This window comes from Ptychodera flava, chromosome 17 (assembly GCF_041260155.1).
Source record: "Ptychodera flava strain L36383 chromosome 17, AS_Pfla_20210202, whole genome shotgun sequence".
Classification (NCBI taxonomy): domain Eukaryota; kingdom Metazoa; phylum Hemichordata; class Enteropneusta; family Ptychoderidae; genus Ptychodera; species Ptychodera flava.
The window spans coordinates 26,267,968-26,284,831 of record NC_091944.1 but is presented as its reverse complement, the minus strand read 5'-3'; the positions used below and the strand labels follow the sequence as shown (position 1 = coordinate 26,284,831).

Sequence of the window (16,864 nt, the reverse complement as noted above, 5' to 3'; positions counted from 1 at the left end):
CTAAATGAAATGTTTGTTGACTTTAAAGTAAAACTAGAATTTCTTTACAATGAATCATCTCCAAAAACGTCGGTATTGCCGTCTAGAACGTGTACTCTGCTTCTACTGCACGTTACTGTACCCTTTCAGATTTTTTCATTAGCCATTCCCCGCTGCAGTGACAATCAGTACAGTGGGAAAGCGTGGTCTGTTTTGCTTGTCCTATTTGATGTTGAGACAAAGAGGCGTCAATTTTAGCATTTCCTATTAAATGCAGTCATATGCTTTTATTACCTGTCTTGAAACCCTGTTTCATATTTCGTTTTGTTTGTCTTTGTCCGCAAAAATATGTAGATTCTTAGATAGGTTTCCAAATGACATACCTTTGTCACACTTTAAAAGTGTCATTTATTTGAATATGACACACAACAACACTCTCCCATTCACAGTGAACACTCTCTCAGAATACGAAACAATGACACACTCCTGAAGCCTTTTAACATGCCTTCGCCTATCAACCAGAAGTTCCAGTGACAAGTCACCAGTTGTAAAGAATTGATGCAATTCAGAAAACTACTAACTGTCTATCGTTACTTTCATGTTTTTATGTCATCAATGTACGGAGCACGTTATTCGTACAAAAATCCAACAAAACTGCAAAAGTTAAACTCATTCACACATTTAAATGGGAAAAAATGATTATTGCTCATTAAGAAGCGATCTTAATACAATCTGAAATGCTGTTTTGACAATGAACATTAGAAAAAATAAGTGTTCAGTGACTATGATAATCGGAGCAATGAGATTCAAAACGGGCTTTTTTGGACTTCATTTTTCAGAAGGAAACTGAGTGTATAAAGCTACACTACCTGCGCATTTGTTAAGTTATTTTCGTCTTTCATCCCGCCGAATGCACCATTATTTCACAAAATATACTATTTACTTCGTTGTTTGTCATTCCCGGCCACTTCAACCTTTGGCCGAAATATAATTAGGACAACTGCAAAGATTGTAGGTTCTTCATGTTTGAAGATAGCGTGAGACAAAGAGAATCAAGGGTTTAAGCTAAAGTGAGGCCAAAGTGACACTTGCTATATGAAGTGCAAGGGACACTGGTCATTTTATGATCAAAGCAGACTTTTTTACATTTCATCCGCGGAATTGCATCTATCCTTTGTAAAACTTACAGCGTCACGTCTTAATTATTAATTTTAGCGCGAAATACACACCACCTTCAAAAATTATGTTAGCTGCAAAAATTAATTATGTTAGCTGAATGATATCGATATGACATTTCATCGCTTTGTCGTTACAAGCATATCACCTTCAAAATTTACTCAAATGACAAAATAGTATGATTACGTATGGCCCGCGAACATAGCAAAGATTAGATGTAGTAAAATTGAAGAATAAAATAAGATATGCCGGATTTATTTCATATATGTTGCAAACGTGAGGCCGAAAATGCATCAGCCCTTCCACTTCAATTCTTGCCAGATGTGTGCTAAGCCTGCTGTCATCGATATGAGTTGAAAGTACGTTTATAGTGGCGGTTGTACTTTAAACACGTTTCAAACATTTCTTCCTCTTGCACACCACCACAAAAGTTGCCATCGCAATTTCGCAAAAATATCTTTTAAAGAAATCATACTAGAACATTAAGAGGGTTCATAGATTGTATTTAACGATTCTCAGAGTAGATTGTATTTAACGATTCTCAGAGTTAAACAATAGCTATAATTTGCAGTGAACGTGAACGTGAACGGAAGCGAAAATGCAAATACATTGCCTGTGTTTCTGCTCATGTTCAAATAGTTATTTAGGCTAAAGTACTGGCTTCTGTGAAGTCAGTGTACGCTAGATGACCCCTGTAAATATGTATTGAATAACGACACTTTCGAAAAGAGGGGAGGGGAGTTGTCCTAGGAAAAGTAAATGACGGTGTACATTGTTCGAGTATGGGGAATTATGTGAATGCAGATTACTAGCAAGTGGCCTGCGAGTCTGCAGATTTGAATCAATTATTCATTTATCGGTAGAAATTTCCGCAACGTTTTATTTAAATACACAACCCTAACATACAGTCAGAAGAGTTTGCTGTAAAGAAGTTGTTGAACGTAATTGCTTTCCAAGCTGGAATTTAGTTTGTTGTTGCTTTAGAATCGAAAGTGTTTTTCTGCTCTAGCGCAGATTGCAATTGTATCTAGCTGCATACACAAAGCGGTAGAGGTAATTGACTTCCAAAAATAGTCACGAATTTAGCGATAAACGGACGACCTTACAAAACTACAAAAGGTGAGGGCATATAAACTTTAGAATATGTTTCACCGGATGACAGTAAATTAAATTCTTTATTTGTATTCGCCTGCGTTATTTTCACATATTTGCAAGGGCTTCAAATTCCCTGAAAAAACTGAACATTTCTATCAGTATTTGAATGTCTTGTTACAATCAAGATCACAAATAACTTCTTCAGTTCCACAGATGAAACAAACTTTAAAAATTCGGTAAATAACCAATTATATATAATCCGTTTATATGGACTTACTAAAATGGAACATCTTACCTCAAAGTTGCAGAGTATTGTATGGTATTACTTTTAATTTTCGCAGGGTAACAACGATATCATATTGATTGTGTCACTTTCGTATGTCCTAACTCTGTGTTAATTGCTTTTGTACAGTTGGTTCCTGACTAAATAATACTGGAAATGACAGCAAAGTTTTTTAAACTTGGAAACTGAGAATTACCAAAAGCGAGCTGAATTACATAGAAGTACATGTGTTGAAAATAAACGTCATAGACGATCAAATATGTACGCAAACGTTGTGACAGACCAGACCATGGTCTGTTCAGACGATGTGTAATCAGTTAAAATACCTGTTTATGAGTCCATTTATAGAAAATTCTTTGTTTGCAGTCCTTGGATTTCTGTAAAACCTACAAAAGGCAGGCAAAAAAACAGACAAAGAAAAAATCTATTAATATAAGCTCATTTTCATCAGGTTTCCTTTGGAAAAATAATATTTTTATTTGTAATGGTGTTAACATTGGTTTTGTTTCCTTAATTTTCTCTGAAAACCTACCAGCACCAGGGACGTCTACGGACGGCAAATAAAAAAGTTTATTAAAAGCGCCAGACTGAATGATTCGCCAAGGTTAAGCGCACATACAATAAATACAGTTGCTTACCTATTTGTAATACTTTTTACTCATCTACTACTAGTATCCTGGGGATAGATATCTTCTATCATTTGTATGCATATCTGTAAGGCATTATTTTTTTTGGTCTAAATACGCCGTACAGAACGTTTTACACAAGAGCAGTATTGTACTTTCAACTCAGAAAAGTGTGGGTATGCCAGGCACGAACCTTTCAAATATTACCCCTGAATTTCATAACAGTCTTGTGAATAGACTATAAGTAAAGGTATGGACCTACGGTAACAGGACAGTTACCCCCTAGACATTTAGTCCCCGGACATTTGCCACCTACCATTTACCCCCAGGCTAGTTACCACCGGACACTTACCACTCGGACACTTACCACACAAGACATTTACCTCCCGGACAGTTACCCCATCTCTTAAAACTTAATTGTAAAGGAAATCTGATTCATTATCTTTATTTTCAAACAGTTTCAACTTTGTTTTTGACATGGCATAGACACCGTCTATGATTCAAACAGCCTTATGGAGAGTATTTAATATGTTGGTGATAAAGGCATTAGTATATTTTTATGAAACATCTAACACACATTCTACCAGTAAAATATGAAACTGAGTATGTGTGTAACTTTCGATGTAACCCGGTTTTGACTAAAAAAATTAACAATGGAAAAAGAGATATATATTATTAGTTGCCTGCTGTTAGGGTCAAGATTAGGTTTAGGGTAAGACAATAAAATGATTCGTATAGAGACATGATTTCAGTCCGTTAAAACCACATTGTTGTTATTTTAATGTCATTTATGGTATTCATTTATTATATAATGCATAGTTAGACATACAGTGTCAAGTTCAAGATTAACATTTTAAATGACAGCCGCAGACAGCTTCGCATGGCGTATCAATCAATCAATCAAGAAAATTTATAAAGCGCCAGTATCCAATAAAATTGTTCAAAGGCCCTGTACATAAAAAAAAACATTCTGTACATTCGTAAAAAGGGTATGTAAGCAAAGGAAAAGCTCAATAAGAACATGGTGAAATAAAAAAAGTAAATGAAAATTGCGTAAAAACAAAACAAAAGGTAAACAACTTAAAAAGTCAATCAATAAAACTGTCTATCAATAAAACGGACTATCAATAAAACTGTCTATCAATAAAACGGACTATCAATAAAACTGTCTATCAAACGATAAAATTCAATGAATCAACGAAGTTGGACAACTGTGGCAATGTCAGAATGTTCTTGAGAAAAGAAAGGTTTTCATATGTTTTTTTTCAGCATGTTGACTGTAGGAAGTGTCCTTATTTCAAATGGTAGTTTATTCCAGAGGAGGGGAGCAGCTCGTGAGAAAGCGCATTCTCCATAGGTTTGATGTCTGCAGTTAGGGATATGCAGGAGCAATTTATCGGATGACCGGAGTAAGCGTGGTGATTCTTTGATTTGAATGAGCTCTCTTAAGTAGCTCAGAGCCAGGTCATTACGAGCTTTGTAGGTTGTGAGAAGTATTTTGTACTGAATTCTATATTAAATGGGTAACCAGTGAAGTTCCTTCAGAATGGGTGTTATGTGGTCAATCCTCTTTCGTCGACTGACTATTCTAGCTGCAGTGTTCTGGGCGTGCTGCAATGGTCTGATGTTGCTTGCTTGAAGGCCATACAGAAGTGAATTTCCATAGTCGAGCTTGCTGATATTATTGCATGGACGATTTTCTGGCATGATTCCATAGATAAATACTGACGGATGTGAGATATTTTACGTAGATGAAAGAAAACTGATCGGCAAGTTGTGGCAATGTGTTCCTTGAAGTTGAGAGTAGAATCAAATATAACGCCAATATTGCGAGTTGATTCACCAATTGTGATATCGCTTGTTCAAATACGAATATTATCCATTGGACAGGGCAGTCGGGAAAATCTGGAGCGTATAAGTAGTAAGTCTGTTTTAGAGTCATTCAGCTGTAATTTATTTTATGTCATCCAGTGTTTGAAAGCCTGTGCTGCATTTTCCATGGTGTTGATGGCTGAATCTGTGTCTGATTGGCAGAATGATAGATGGCGTAGTGGTTAGAGTGAGGGTCCTTAGTTCAGGCGTCCCAGGTTCGACTTCCTGATAGGCATAGGGTAAAATTTAGATTGTATAGTAACACTTGTGAGGTATAGTGAAGGGTTAAACATGTGGCATCTTGTAGGAGACAGACCTAAAAAAGATGCACACGCAGTACTCACGATTGTCGGGAACATTCTTTTTTTCATCATTTCCCATTTGACATCATTTTCGACAAAGCAATATCGTCGTTATAAATAGTATCGGGGTAAATATCCGGGTGGTACATGTCTCAGTGGTAAATTGTTGGTGGTAGTTAGCGGGGGGGGGGAATGCCTGGTGTTGATTGTCCAGGGGATATTTGTCTGGGTGGTAACTGTCTTAGTACCGGACATACATGTATGGAACGTAAATATTGACCTCTTTTGCTTTAAAAATCGCGATAAAAGATCACAGCGACATTTTAAGACAGTTGACATTTTACTTGCTGATCAGTAGCCTTGACATTGTCAGGCGTATCATCGTGTCGTCTGATAACTCGCGTCCGTTTGACTTACCCTGTTGGACTCATTCAGCCGAGTGTCACTTTGTCGAGTATGTTGTTGAGTTCGTGTATGCACTTTCATTTTACTCTATCTCGGTAATGTAAATGTAGATGAACAAGTACAATTACAGCTTTGATAAATTTGTCGGTAAAAAAGCTGCATACGTATGATAAAATAATCACAATCATACCCATCCATTATTCAACAACAATAAGTCCAAATTCGTATTGCAAGGTCATTTGCTACAAAGACAGACACAAACAGCACAGAAAATACAGCAAAGTACCAGTTCACACAACAAAGTCACATCCGTGAAAGAAAGATATGTGGATTTCTGGCAAAAGCCAAGAAGTGATGTCAGGTGTTTCGAAAATAGTAATCACGTCCTGCCCCGCATGTGGCACCATCCATATATTAATCCGTTAGTCAGATACGTAGTGGTCACTAACTAAAGATCAATGTCACTGATGCCGTCAGCGATCATTTGCCGAAGAGAGAAATCATACTTACCTACCAGCTTGTTATACTTGCCAAAAAGCGTTTTAATGTGGAGACAAATTTTTTTGGTGTAAACTTGATTTAGGCTGCGTTCAATAAAAATGGTGGGGGACTGGAGGTATCGCGATTTAAATCTTATTTTTTATTAGATCCCCCAATACCCTCAAAAATGTTCAAGTCCCCCCGACTATATGATAAAACAATTTCAAGTACCCCTCCCAAATTATCATATAGCCACATATTTATTAGGAATGCACGCAGAGTAAGAATAAACGTGTATTGCCTAGTTCTGACGCAGATGTTCGACACTACCTCTTATCAGCAGGATGTAGAGCCTTATAAATAGGGCAAAAGTTCTGAAACTGATTCATTTTTAAATTTGGATTTATCAGTCAAAACCAACTTGAATTTAGCCAGCTCTGGCCAGGTCAATGGCACCAGCTGAAAAGCACACAAAATGACAATCATGAGAGAGTATGCAAATTGTGAATTCCTGGCTACATTTTGTGAAATTGTGAAAAAGTGAGCACAGTGACCCACCGAAAAATTCTTTTTAAAAAGTACAAGACATATACAACTTAGATAGTACACTAAATGTTTTACAAAATTCAAAATAACTGTATTTATCTCAGAAATTTTGGGTGTGTTAATGGCAAATTTGGTAAAAAACGAAATGATTCCATTTAGTCACACTTTTTATTTAAATTAATGTCTTTACTGTTCAAAGGTTTACTTTTGTGTTACTGTACAATGAAATGTGAAAATTTCATTTACTGCATCATAGACCCTGGAACGAGACTGATGAACTTGAAATAAATGGTTTTTATATTTTGATTTTAAGTGATCAGAGAAAAACGGTTACTTTTCATCGTAGATTTGTATAAGATCAAGCATGGTGACCCCATCTTTTTTCTCTAATATTTGATTATTCTCATATGCCAGAATTCAAAAATCCATGGTAATTGTTAAGTGTCTTAGTCCTCTATGTGTTGCCCTCTGAACTCTAACCAAGAAACTGTATTTGATACGTTGCATCGAATTACTGAAAAAAATTATCAACAGTTGAAGCTCCTGCCCCATTACAAAACTAACTTGTTGTTATTACGAAAATGTAATGGCATTCATACATTTTCAGATTTTTCCGAGATTAAAGTCATAAAATGAGACAAAACGGTTCTAGATTTTGTTTAATTATTACTAACATTAGAACTATTGGATGACATCAAAATATTGGGAGTCCCTCCTCGACTACTCCCAGAATTTTTGAATCCCCCTGAATTCCTCCAGCCCCCTCACCACTTTTTGTGAACGCGGCCTTTAAACTTTGCAAGAGAGATGGCTATGTGTCTCTACAAAATCACAATATGAACTGCATGCTCTTTTATATCGGATAAGCTAAGAAATGTATACCCCATAAGCTGGCCATCGTCTAATACGGGTTTTACTTGCTTTATCAAAGACGACACTCCCTTCTAAAGACTTAAGATAATGTGTTCCTCGAAAGTGAAAGACTTACACTTTTGCTCAAACTTTCCTTAAGGAATCTTTCAACCATTCTCTTTCAAAATCAAGAATAAAAAATCGGGGTAGGGGTCCCCGTTCAAATTTTGGTACTAGAGTAACAAATTACCCAAGACTTACCGATATTTAAAATTCAAAATGGCCGCCATCCTTGAATTAACTCTATGAAGAAATATAAAAATTTTCGAATTTCGAAAAACTAGGCCGGTGAAAGTTTTCTTACACCAAGAGCTTTAAAATGAACCCCCACAAGTGGTAGATCAGAAAAGATTTGTAAAAATTTGAGCGTCTGAATATCTGTCCCCTAGGCCGATACCTTAACGATGGTGAGGATTCTAATAATATTTGGATTTTATCAATAACCTCCTGACGCTCTTATGGCGAATGCAAAGTCAAAATGAAATTCAGCCCACTTAGAGGTGTTGTTTGTGATAGATCGTATACATTAAAGCTACGTCATCCCGTACTTCAGATGCATTACCTGGTACTGGCCAATTTCGTATTGGTTCAGTTTTCGTAGGGAGGGCGGAAACACTCTCCCCTGAAAATTTGTGTTAAATAAACTTGACTCAGTTGGCATAAATTATAACATTAATTAATATTCAATTTCAATCAGGTCTATATAAGTTTCTCAACAGCCAGTTGCAATCATCCCAACACTTCTTGACACCATACTTGTTATAAAATACTCAACTTGCTATTCCAATCTAGAAGTCGTGCCATTTCACTAACATACCTGTGAAACATAGCATCGTCATAAGTTTGGTTTAATATTAAACATGCACAATTATGTACCTTCTTTCATTTTATCAATGAGGTTAAATTATTGATATTTTTAAAAATTCATTACTTTGTTGATTTTTTTGCATCAAAAGGAAGCCAATATACACCTTCTGACAAATAAAAATAAATGAAAAGTTAAATGAAAAGTTAAATGTTTTTTAGTCAAAATATATTATTAGTCACACTTGGCTCTCAAATCGACCACCTTCCACTACCTAAACGCTATGCACCGATGCCTCAAATAAAGCATGTTTTAATGTAACCACAGAAATCATCACAACTAACCATTTAGACGGTTGGCAAGTTTTAAAAAAATATTTGAAATGGTGACTTCTAGCTGTTCCGTGGCTGACATGGCCCTCAACAGCAGGGCTAACATACACTCATTATATATTTATGTAATTGTAACTGATCAGGTACATTTCTTTTCATATTTAAACTCAATCTTATGTATTGTGATGTATTGATATCATTGAGGGTGAGTGTGTACAATTGACATACGACGTGTGTGATTAGACTTATTTGGAAGATGTTATATGAAGGCTGCCAGTCTCCGAAAGCTTGAGGTTACGGATAGCTGTTTCATCATGTTCAAGTAAATTTTATGCAGCCGTCAAAATGTCGAGCTGCAGTATTTCCTGTATTATACAAGTCATATTAGTCTCAGACTTGTTCAACTCACTTTTTGTTGACCTTTACGTTGTGAGACTGCGTATTTGCGGCACATGTACTAGTTAGGTATCAAACGATAGGAGACAGCTTACATTTCGTCCCAGGGTGAGGCTGTATTTTCTTCAGCACGTTTTTCTTGTTACTATTGTTTATTTTATTCAAACAAGTTTTGACTGAGATAGTCCAAAGAAGGATTTACATACTACCAACACTTTGTACCTTGGTCTTACGGTTTTTGGTCTGATGATGACCTCTAGGCGCGGCCTTTCTGAGTTTCTCCCCTTTCTTCTGTCATGAACTTGCTGACGAGTTCGTTGTTGACTTTATCGAATTTAATCCGGTGATAATTCAATGACAGACTCTGATCCAACTCTGTTGCCTTCGATCCAACCAATTTTTATTATCATATTTATCCCGTGAAGCGCCTATTTTCTCCACTTTCAATGGTAAAAGTTGGTGTTTGTCTTCCGGCATCGATCAATCATCCCTCTGTTTGCAATTAGATAGACTACCTGCATATTTTATATTTTAGAGTAATGTGTGATGTGCGTACTTTTTTCCGAATAGATGGTGACAACATCATACCATCGTGTCACCGTCGTTAATCTTTCACAAAAACCGACTTGAAACAAAATTGTTTTGTTAATGGCGCTACCGTGCTCAATACAAATGACAGCTTCTAAAAGGGAAAATGGTATTTCAATTTTTGAAAATTTGTAATGTTTGAGTGAGAGATCGGCAGGGTTTAAAATATTAGACGCAAGCATCCGACGCAAAAAGAGGTACATTAGCGTAACAGACGATCGACTATTATTCAAAAGAAACCAAATGGCAAAAGTGACAAGCCTCTGTAGATCTATTCAGATTCAAGCGATGTATCATTCAGTTCAACATAATTTGAAGTTTCATGAATACGGAATGATGAAAAAACTAACCAACCTTAAAGTGCACATTCAACATAGCCAGCTAAAGACCTTCTATATCATGCAAATGTTGAAGTTCCCAAAGTAACAAAGTGTGGGTACACTAGTCCATGAATCATTCAAATATTGATTGTTGGATTTTAAGAGCAACTATAAAATGAGCGTTCATACATATTCACCCTTTTCACACGTTATGAAATGTACATAAAATTGACAGGTTGTTACATGTGCCGGCAACATTTTGAGAAAGTAAAATACGATTGAAACTAATTTGGGATAATTGGATGGTGAAGTGATGTCGATTTAATCTGCAAATGTAAGCTCACCTACTTTTCTTTTTAACTTATACACTTGTTTTTATGATTAATTTGTGATATTGCAACATTCCAACATTCAGCTATACAGCAACTAACACTTTTGAGAAATTTGAAAAATATGAAGATCCAATTATCCCAAATTAGTTCCAATCATGTTGTATATAATTTTTGATTGTAGTTTTTATACACTCCAAGTTCATCATCTCGTGCTACTATCCAACTCGACATCGCATCGATTCTATTAAAGGCACATGAGCCGCAACTTTTGGCATTATTTTCATGATTTCATATCATTGAAATGTTCTTATTCAGAGACGTTTACTCAAGTATTCACTGAGTGGGACTGTATGGGGAGTAAGACAATATTAAACGGGTGCCGCACCCAAATATGGCCGCCTCTATAAAACTGCATGATAAACAGCGTAAATGGTGCATGTGCACTTTTGAATCTTTACAAATACAACATGATACAACCAAATTGAAGGAAGGGAAAGGGATTAACTCGAAAATAGTTTCTGTTTTTCACATAACATGGCAATATTTTGTAAGTGGTGGGAAATTTAAAATGATCAAAAATTTGTTCAATTCTTTGCCTATTCTGACACAAGCAAACGAGGCATAGCTAATGACTATATCCTTAAATTTGCAGATTGCAATGAATATAAGAGGAAATTGGAGGTACCTTTAGGTTGGACATATTTCGCATAGTCGCAGCTCATTGGCCTTTAAGTTTTCGCCCTCTGCAAAGGGATAATCTCGGCTTCGTCACCATCCTCAGACAAATTTGACCGTTATTTAAGCAATAAACCATACAAGTATACCGGACTTTGACCAGTTCACAGCATCTATGCACAAGCGACATAAAGGGCATATTATAGAGTGAACTGGTCAAAACCGAGTGGTATACCCGTCGCTTGGGTGGTTTATTGCTATTATATCATAACAATATATTAAATTCTGGCGTGAGACGTTAACAAAGGAAATTGTCTATAGGTAAGAGCTCGCGTGTGTTAATACCGTGCTATATCGCGAATATGTGACAGTTATTTTCTCGTATCGACCAATCAGAGCGCAATATTTGCGCCGTCAATATACTGTTATGATAAGTTTACGACTTGAATGCGACAGGCAAAATTTCAATAATAAGTATAGGGTCAAATCTTATACTTGCTGCTTTAACCGATTTGAATGCGATGGAAGAGGTCACATACTTTGCCGCAAACAGGTGTGGTCCCTTATAGACTCACTTGTAATTATTTTACATACCCCTTTCCACGTTCGTGCAAATTGCCAACCTTTGGAAGCATACCTTATTGCAAATTATATTGTAACTGTGTTCTAGCTTGTTTATGTACGTGCTCTAACTTATCTTTTTGGACACTGAGATAATAATCTTTACGATACCGATAAGGTTTTTGCGGACCGAAGTGCATAAAACCCGTATCACGGCTGTAAAGGTTTTATCATATACCTTATCGGATAAAAATATGTAGTAAGTAGTTGAAATATTGTACAAAGATGTGGAGATAGAAATATATGCGACATCAAACATTTATCGCCATTTTTGTATTTGTTTTTTGAAAAGGGATAGCCGCATCCCGTCGCGTATTGATATACAGAATGACGTCATTTGTTTGCCTGTAGAACCCGTAAAGCAAGGTCCTTGTTCCAACAAAGAGTGAGGCGTAAATAGTGGTGTAAGAAGACCAACGAAGTAATTTTAATCTCCGAAATTTACTTTGCACAGGCAGCGAGATCAGATCGTCAGAAAAGAATCGATTGATAGAATATTGTGCCTTTATGTTCTGTTTGTATTTCGTGATGAAATGACCGTGTACTTGAAGAAGGGGGCATGATGGCAGCTTTTTTCAAGTAGCGTTGCATGATCGCACTCGATCTGATTAAATTAATCTGATTAATTAATTTATTACAATTCACTTCAAGAAAACGCAGACATTATTGGTAGCATGTTTTTTAGCAGGTTGCAGCAGATGTACAACCAAACGCTTGTCACAACTCTTGACCACAATTTTGTCAACCATCAAATCTGGTCTGGTACGATATTGTGACAAGGTTTATGAAACGAGTGGGATTAATCAGATGTGGATATTGAAAAATTCTAAAGAATTATTACATACTCTAGATACCAACAAAAGCAAGTATGGTTCAATCCGCACATTGATTTTTCTACACTTTACACCACCATCCCACACAACAAGCTTAAAACTAGGTTGTCATCATTGGTTAAGCAGGCCTTCTTTTACAAGAATGGCAGTCGTAGGTATGATTACATTGTCATCAAACACAATTCAGGTTATTTTAGTAACAACAGTGATGCCAAATGCAAATACACTGATACGGAAGTAATTAAGATGCTACACTTCCTAATTGACAACATATATGTCTCATTTGCCGGTATGACATTCAGGCAAACTATAGGCATTCCTATGGGTACAAACTGTGCATCACTTCTTGCTGATTTATTTTTGTATTCATATGAAGCTGAGTTCATGCAGACTCTTCATAGTTCAGGATCTAAAAGAGTTGCAAAGTCCTTTAATAATACCTATAGATATATTGATGATCTCATCAGTTTGAACAATCCTGGAATTTCTAATTACCTCCATCACATATATCCAGATGAATTAGAAATTAAAGAAACAACGGAGAGCATGAACTCAGCATCGTATCTTGATCTATTTATTGAAATTAGACACAATGCAATACACACCAAGTTGTATGATAAAAGGGATGATTTTAATTTGAAATCATTAACTTTCCCTACTTGACCAGTAATATTCCGTCGAGTCCAGCTAATGGTGTGTACATTTCACAACTACTGAGATACTGTAGAGCTTGTGATTCATATGGAGATTTTCAAGAGAGACACAGCTTATTAGTCTTAAAGCTGGTGAGACAAGGATTTTCACAAAGTAGGTTGGTTAGATCTTTTAAGAAGTTCTATGGTAGATATGGAGATCTTATATCTAAATATGGCAAATCTGTCACTCAGATGATGAAAGACAGTATTCCCGACTTTGACTCAGAACAGTAATTTAGCAGATAGCTGAATTACCGTACAAAAACTTTGTCACACTAGTTCAATCTGGACGGGTGTAGCATGCTAGCAGGGTACGCTTACCCATTCCGGACACCTGGTACCACCACTTATATAGTGGTTCAAGATTGTACTACCGATTTTGTCAGTGATCTTATGTTTCTTTGTGTGTTTGTTTTTACTGTTTATTGGACCTGGTAATTTATTTGCCTTGAATGATAATGATTGCTGGAATCGATTTGATGTCATATTTAGTTAACACTGCCTTAGTCTCGGTTACCAAGACTGCTCTGCAAGGCTCTTTTCCGGTCAACGTAATGCGACCGGAAGAGAGCCCTACAGAGCAGTCTGGGTAACCGATACTAACGCTATTTTTGAAAAGAAATAACACCTGATTTCGCTAACCTCACGATCGTCCTAAGGACAAGAACGAAAGGGCGTCGCTCGAATCTCGCTCTGGCTTTGTTTACGAATGGAACGTGTGCTGACAGCAACGCGCGTAGTAACCAGACTAAAAATAGTTGTGAAATGCACTCGCTTGCCAATGTTTTGACAAAGTGTGCCTGGGCGTGATACGGCAAATAATTACACAGGTGTGGGGGCGTTTTCTCGTATCGTTACACAGGAACGTAGCTCGAGGTCTATGATAATCAGAGTTATACTCCCCTCAGTGAGATTTACTGATCCAACAGCTACGTGTAATAGACTGTGAAAGCTTTTGCTTTGGAGTTTCCCAAGAATGGATGTACGCCACATTTGTAAGGATACGTGGCTAAATTGATTTTTCTGATTCCAATCAGATTGATGTGTCAAGGGATTAGCATAAGCCCATGCATAGTAGAAATTACGTACGGTTTCGTTTGTAATGTTTTGTTTACCCTATGGCAAGTCTTAAACGTCTATAAACAAACAAAATAAATTTCCTCCAAACAAAATCCAAAAGTACAGACATGGAAGGGCTTTCATACCAGTGGTAAAAGGCTCTTGCAAAATAATTTGAAACAAGACCGGATCATGTAAATTGCGACCTCACTTATCTGTCGTCTTTTATAAGCTTTATAATTACCTGTTTTGCTAGAAGTCTTGCTCCAAGTCTGTGACCATTATTAATATCAAAACAGAATAAAGTGAAGAATAAACTTCAGCAGGCTGTTGCGTTAGTGGTAGGCTGTGGCGCAAATCGTTGGTGAAAGCGATGGCCAACAGCTTAACTGCTGCCAACAAAAGCCAGGCAACTGGGCACCAGTCTGCTATTGCGCACTCTTGGTAGGGATCTTTATGACCTGGTAGGATTTTAAGTATGGCTATTACAAGAAATATCGCCCCTTTATGGTCATTTGGAAAGATGTCCAACATCTTCACAGTCAACTAAATGTTTTGATCTTAAAACCGTTGCTCCATCGACTCTTTCTCAAACAGAACGATCTCATGGTCAACCCTCAACGCTCATCGATGAAAGGGACAATGGTGACTACCACAGTGTTTACAGTGTACTGTGGGGATGAGACAGAACGCATCAGCATTCATATACCCTTTTCCATGTTTCTACTCTTCTTCAATACTTTGACGGAAAATTACTACCTACCTAACGGACAAATTGACCTTTCGAGTTTTGAAAGCCAATTAATTAGTCCGAATGTTTAAGATATTTTACATATGCTACCGTATGCCAATGGTTTCACAATAAGTCATTCTGTCTTTACGGTAGACCCTGTTAGCAAAAAGGACAAGCTTCTCCACGCCCTTTACGGAATAATAAATATTCATAGGCCAGTGGAGGCACCCGTTCTGAACCTCGACTTGCTCAGCAAAAGGTACACTTATCCTATCTTAATTTTTAATCAGTCACTCTGAGAGCAGTTCACATCAACTCTCCCGACCACTTCCCAAAAAATGTATCTAGTAGGCTATGAAAACTGGCCTGCAATGACGATAAACGGCACAGTACGTACGTCACTGAGCAGTCGGACGAGGCTTTTGCGTGGATAAAACATTTTACACTGAGTCAGATGCTGTAACGGTCACAGGAGGAATACTACATCCCCGGTAAAGATTAAATACCTTAACAAACTAGCTATCGATGTTACCTCACAGCGGCTTAAAAGGTATAGATGCCTTAAAACAAGAATGCGATACTTAATGAAAACTGATACAAAATGGTTGTAACAACAATATGAGACCAAAAGCGCCCGAGAACGTCTTTCAAACTGCACGACGTCTGCCTTACGTCTCCGTCTGAAGTGAGGGAATGTTGCCCCTGATAACAGACAAATTGTGTTATCACATGACCGCTTAGAGGCAGACAACATACCTTCTACGTGAGTAAGTACCATATGAAAGTCTTGGATTTGTCTATTTCCGACCTGGTCTTCGCTGTATGGGTTTGGCGTAATACAGGTGCTTGAGGGCGCTTTGCGGCGTCAAACATTCCAAAACAATAGCAAACACTTTCATAATATGGTTTGCTCTGACCATAGTGCCTGTTAGTGCTTATAATACATCCTTTGTTTTTGAATGATGGATTTGCAGAAGACGAATTGAACTATATTTAAAAATTGTTCCGAAATATCTTACTATTTTGAATTAACTTCCTCTTCTTTTATATCAGATTCTTGACAAGTACATCACGTTTGTTAATCGTCACTCATTTTGGTCATTACTGAAAGAAAGAAAATGTTTTGTGGAAATTCTGTTTTAGTTATTTTTGGTATCTATCTATAGGATTTTTTTGTTTGTAAACATATCAGAGTGCACAAAGTATCGCAATCATTAAAAGTAATGACTGACGTAAGAGTACGTTTCCCGTCGTACATGTGGTGTCCTAAGTACAGCGGACAATTCTGTTTTGCTCGGTATCTGTCAAATTGATTAATATTAATGGAACCACGAACAACTTGTAGGTGTTTACTTGCAACTTTACCATGCTGAGGTAATAAATAATAGCAGTTTGCCCACACCTGCTTGTCAATGCAATGTGTCCGATCTGCTAAATTAAAGATTGTCGTATCAATTTATAACTTACATTTAATTTTTCACCTTTCCAAGATACTGATCACAAGAAAAGGACACTTGCTGGTCGTTAAATGCTTTTTCCTCACACCATTGCGTCAGTACAGAAGATAGCAAAAGACACGCAGACAACTTTTATGGTTAGTTTAGCATTGGGAAATAATCAAAGACGTTTGGAGGGAAACTCTAAATACATTTCTGCGTTTTGATGCCGGAGTTCAATGCTCAATAAGGGAATAATGGGAGAATACTTTGCTTGCAAAAAGATCGGAATATCTTTCTTAGACAATTTCACCTTCTGTAGTTGAACCTTACACATAAAAGTTTCGCACAATCCTAGAAGAA

At 36.9% G+C, this 16,864-nt stretch overlaps 1 protein-coding gene across 1 annotated transcript in view; it reads right to left on the bottom strand.

Moving 5' to 3' along the window:
* The window catches only part of LOC139115887 (macrophage mannose receptor 1-like), a 147,673-nt gene that overhangs the window by 9,662 nt on the left and 121,147 nt on the right, over positions 1-16,864 (bottom strand). The gene's annotated exons all lie outside the window — the stretch shown is intronic.